Source organism: Rhinolophus ferrumequinum, chromosome 8, assembly GCF_004115265.2.
Source record: "Rhinolophus ferrumequinum isolate MPI-CBG mRhiFer1 chromosome 8, mRhiFer1_v1.p, whole genome shotgun sequence".
In the NCBI taxonomy this organism is placed as follows: Eukaryota; Metazoa; Chordata; class Mammalia; order Chiroptera; family Rhinolophidae; genus Rhinolophus; species Rhinolophus ferrumequinum.
Window position 1 is genome coordinate 39,938,319 of NC_046291.1, and position 6,000 is coordinate 39,944,318.

Here is a 6,000-nt window from a genome sequence, read left to right on the forward strand (position 1 = left end):
ACTATGTTGCACACCAGAATCTAATACAATATTGTATGTCAACTGTAATAGAAAAAAATTTAAAAAATTAAAACTGGAAAAAAAAGTAGCCAAAGCCCTAACATTTTATGTTATTTTTTTCCCTCTGAAAATCACTAATCCAAGTAAGTTGCTTCAAAGTCCATTCCAGAATAATTTAACATAAGTTACTTTGGGAAACTCAACACATGATTAGTAAGTTATCTCTATGCTTGAATGTAATTTTTATTACAAAAAGAAGCTAGATACAAACTTGCAACTAGCAATTAGAGGACTAGGCTTTAACACACGTTATCAATATGTGAAAAAAGTAAAAAAAAATATATAACATAATACAATCCAAATTATATCACATGATTTGATATTTGAACTGTTTATTCAATAGGAGAATGTTTAGAACTTGTGGTTTTAGAGTACTGTCATGCAGGGTGACATGCAGATTCTCTGGTCCCGCTCCCCACATAAGAACGCAGGACATGGTGAGGCCAAAAAGGAACAGTCACGGAGCCATAGATAGGGGAGTCATACCACTATATTCTCGCTGGTGGCTGGGTTGGAGACACAGGAAGCAGAAGCCACACTATCCGCAACCTGCCGTCCACTTCTCTGCCAACCAACCAACTTCACTTGCTAGCTGCAATCCGCTGTGCTAATTGCAATGCGCTTTTGCTAGCTCAGCCACCATCTTCTTGCTAGCCATTTTCTGCTAGCCTCGCCACGGCAGTTATATTAGTAGCCAATGGCTCACTGGTTACAGCTGACGGCCAATTAGCCACAGCTGATGGCCATCCAATCACAGTTGATGGCCATTTACTACCTGAGCTGGCACCTTTCCACATGAGTCCAAGAGCCTGGAAACTGCACTCCTTGCTCTGTCCCCACACTCCACACCTACAGGGTCTCGTCTCACAATCTACGCAACAAGCGCCTTCCACGAGGGGCCCTGTGTGAGGATCCTGGAGGTGAATGCAATATCCTGGACACAGCCAGGCTCTCTGGACACAGCCAGTGTTTCTCAGGGCACCACCAGTCCTTCTGAGCATAGCCAGACTTCCTGGGCTTCTTAGGGTAATACCAGTCTCCCGGGGAACAGCCAAGGCCTCTCAGGGCACTGCCACTGTCTCTGGGCACAGCCAGACTTCCTGGACACAGCCAGGGCCTCTCAGGGCACTGCCACTCTCTCTGGGCACAGCCAGACTTCCTGGGCTCAGCCAGGGTTCTCAGGGCACTGCTACTCTCTCTGGGTCTCTCAGGGTACTGTGCTGGAACAACAGCGACTCACAGTCACGATGCTTACATATTCTCGATGGCAGCCGGTCAAGACACAGGAAGCAAACATCCACCAGTTCCCCTACGTGGTGGTACGTTCCCAAGCAAACAGTCAAGCGGTCCATCAAATCAGTGATGGATGGCAATTCCGCATAGTCAATAGTCATTTGCCAGGGCTGTGCGTTAGCCTCACAATGTGTGCCCTCTCCGCAGGGCAAGGGCTCCAGCTCTTCCCCAACCAGGGCATGAGGGACTCAGCAAGCACTTCCCAGCCCGCAGGGCCTCAACAACCTTCCCTTTCTCCAGCCTCTGCTGGTTGGAGAACCATCCACATCTTCCCACCCCTCCACGGGGGTCCAGCTCTCCTCCTGGTCTTCCTGAGACTGAGTGTTCATATGCACAAACTGCTCCACCGCCCTTCAGAGAGCTTTGGCCGGCACCGTATCCGGCTCGCTGGGCCATGTGTCATACAGGGCGTCAGGCAGGGCCTTTGGTCCTGCTCCCCACGTAAGAACGCAGGACATGATGAAGTCAAAAAGGAACAGCCACGGAGCCATAGATAGGGGAGTCATACCACTATATTCTCGCTGGCGGCTGGGTTGGAGACACAGGAAGCAGGAGCCTCCTGTGCAGGAGCCACTATCCGCAACCTGCCGTCCACTTCTCTGCCAACCAACCAACCTCACTTGCTAGCTGCAATCCGCCGTGCTAACTGCAATGCGCTCTTGCTAGCTCAGCCACCATCTTCCTGCTAGCCATTTTCTGCTAGCCTCGCCACGGCAGTTATATTAGTGGCCAGTGGCTCACTGGTTACAGCTGATGGCCAACTAGCCACAGCTGATGGCCATCCAATCACAGTTGATGGCCATTTACAACCTGAGCCAGCACCTTTCCACATGAGGCCGAGAGCCTGGAAACTGCACTTCTGGCTCACTCCCCACAAGTACCCATATAGAAACTCACTTATTCCATGTTGCAGTTTCACATCTATGGGAATAAAGGGTTATGACATTGTAATCAGAAGTTTCTCTCAAATTATCCACACTATTTCATATCCACACTGTGAAAAACTTAAACTAGAACAATTGATGGTAAATGATTACAGGACTAACAGATGATTTCCGTTTTATGAAATTAACTGAATAAAAGATATTACATAAAGTTTGCTGTCAATAATACCATATGTAGAGCTAAATTAGTAAGGGATCAAAAAAGAGTATCATTTATATGGATAAACTAATTTAGAAAAAGATTGTGTAGAACAAATTACCATTATGTAGCATTAAGGAATGTGCATAAAAATTAAGAAAGAGAAACCCATTTAGTAAATTTGTTTTAATAAAATTTTGATACAAAAACAAGCATGACTATAGACATAGTCATTGTATTTTGTTTTTAAAATTTGGAGTTCTTAAAAAACAAACATAGTTGGCCTGTCTGTTTCTCATTGTGAATCTGTTTGGAATATTGCGATAAATAAATAGAAATCACATTTTTATATCCATAATTGCCTTGGCTCTAATTCATATTATTTGAAGTGTCAAATAATAAAGTCAAGAATACCTTATGAAAACATCTGAATAAATGTGTACTTTAAAATGCGTAGAATGTTTTTGTATGGTCACCTATCTTGTATACAAACACTTCCATGTTTTGCGGTTACAACTCATTTAGGCAGAATAGAGATATTTAGATGTAAACACAGCTTGCTAAATGTATAATTGATGGTTTTTGCAACTATCTTTTGTATGAGACCCTATTTCTAAGAAACATAAGTCATTATGAAATTTCTGTTCAATACTGTCTACTGTACTTTACAACTACATTTCTGTAGTTTGCTAATAACATTTCTGTATTGTGCTGATTTGCAATTTTTGAAACCATATTTTTAACCCCAGTAGCTGGCATAATTTCTAAAGTAACTGCTTTATTCTGGGAAATCTGGCTGCCATGATTAGTGGTTTGACTGCAGTATTTCCATACAAGTAAGTTCCCACTGATGTGCTTGTGGTTTCACATATACCAAAAAATATTCTGTGATGAGTACTGGATGGAAAAGATTGTTCATCTCACAATATTTCTGGCCACATAGACATACCACAATCTGTATCAGTAATCTTGAAATTTTGGCAGTCATAAATATACATTATTCTTGCCAATACATATGCATTATTTATATCATTTTCTTTTGATGTTTTAGCCATTACAAAATGAAAGATAATGAAATATGCCACTAAAATGTTTCCAAATTTTTCACTGAATACACAAGCTACTTTAATAACTGGCTTAGAACAGATTCAGAATCCCATTTCTGGAAACTTCAGTTCCGAACATATATACAAATATATAGTATATAGATAAAAAAAAACTATGCTGGAATGGGAGCATAGTCAGAGTCAAGATGCAGCCAGGGTACAGAAATTTCAATGGTCCCTTCAGAATATGTGCAGTAAGGCACATAAAAAGATCAGTGAAGGACAATAACTTGTTTTTGCTTCTAGTGTATACCCACCCAGGAGAACAGACTCTAGTCAGCACAAAAGGACCTCATCAGAGAAGCCTTTTTAACATAAAGCATCTGTCTTAAGTATTTAAAATGTGACTTCAGTTTTCCTCTTAAATACCATCACAGCTGACCTTTAGAAACAGCTGAAGTTTCTCTCTGCTTGAAATTGCTCATTCTCATGAAGAACAATAATCAATTAATGCATTTATTTTAATCTTGCTTGGCCTTTCTTAAGAGCAAGCACATTCCAAAATAGCTGTGTTCTTTAAATCCTAGTTACATTGCTTCATTTCACATCCTAAAAATGAATTTGCTATAGAATTTTCCTGATAATTGTTAAAGAAAACAATGAATATCACATGCCAGTTAATATTAAATATTATGAGATAAAAACACTGTTGAACAGCATTTAACATATACAATTCAAAATGATAAACATGGTCTTCCTTTTACTTTTCCATTTATTTTCTTTTGTTAGTTGTTAGACAATTTTCATGCATTGCTTTTTGGGACATTTTTGTCCAATTTTACTTTGACCTTCTAATTTTCAGTTGGGGAACAGTGTGGGAAACAATATGGTTTTGATGGAATCCCAAATTTTTATAAGTGTGTGTGTGTGTGTGTGTGTGTGTGTGTGTGTGTGTGTTCTAAGTAAACTCAATTAGGTCATGTGACTCATGTTTTCCATGGTTTCACTGATTTTTGTCTACAAAATTTCTAATTAATTTTATATGATCAAATTGACATTATGATTGCTTGTTTTAAAAAGATAAACTGTTTGCTAAGAAGGAGGTACTGCTTTAGGGCTTTTCTTTGTAAAATATATTCTTAAGGTGCTAGGGATTTGATCAATTTGCATAGCAGAAATAAATACTTGAGCCCCTTGTGGTTTTCAGAGACAGCTATTTTCTCTAGTTTCAGGTCTATGATTAAGGCTTAAGGAAGGGATACAGAGTGATGCAAAATGTAATTGTTGAGTTTGGAAGATTTAATAGGCATGCTGGGGCTTTTTATGTTTTCTGAATTTTCTTTTCTTTATAGGTACAGCAATAAGAAAATTTCACCAAAAATGCTATACAAAGGAGCATAACTCAACATATGTCAAATGTAAGTTTTATATGAATACATTTGAACAAAGTAGTCCAATATTGACATTCTTACATATGAAGCTTCATTATAAAACCTAAACACATACGAGCAGGCTTCACTAAGTTTCAAAAATATAAGAAATTCTCCATGAATCTAAATATTTCTCTCCATGTAAACATATTTAGGGACACTCGTGTTGTGATATTTGGACATAGTATTATCTTATACATTTCAGTTTTTTAGTTTTTTTTTGCTGACATTTTCATCATTTAATGTTTACTTGGAAAGAGGAGTGCCTCTGAATTCCCTTGAGACATGCATTGTTTACCTTGAAGTTATCCTAATAACATGGCAAACAATTAATACTTTTGAAGAGAAGCAGAGTCCCCACTTCTCTAGTGTATGGTAAATATGCTCTGAGGTCTGTCTTTCAACGTGTCCCTAGGAGTGTGAAAGTCTGAGAAAGAAGAGAATCTTAGAATCAGTTTTGCCTTGCACCCAACATTTTTATGAAGGGACAGAATCTGAGATAATAAACAGACACAAAGCCTGGGGCAGCTCTGTGGAGTCTGCTATCCTCTTACAGGACCACTGCCAGCTAGACACACTATTTACCTAGGAGCCATTGACTCAATATTTATAACTAGTATGTAAATAAAAGATTAAATATGTAGTTTCTATGACAATTTTTAAAATCTTTGGTTTATTTGGAGGCCTTTCTTCTCTTTTATGCCAAGAATAGCTAATGTTCATGAACTTCATGAACCTTATTACATGATTTTCCCAAAGTCAAAAATCAGACTAAAACTGTACCCATAACATCAAAGTATGAAGTTTTAAATCTTAGTTCAGTGGTTCCCTTTAGATCAAACTCAGATGTTCTAAAGCAGATGTAGTTTATGTAAGTAATCTTTTAAAAAATTACTTAAACATTCAAATAAGGTATGGTTTAGAAATTTTCAAACGTAAGTGATTCTAAGAAAGTAATATTTGTTTTCTAACTCCCACTGATGGCAGAAAGTCATGAAACAAGTGGCCAGCTTACCTTCAGGTATTTTCCTAAGTTCTTTTATGTAGAAAAGATGAAAGCTGTAGACATTGCCAAAAAACTAGGGGAA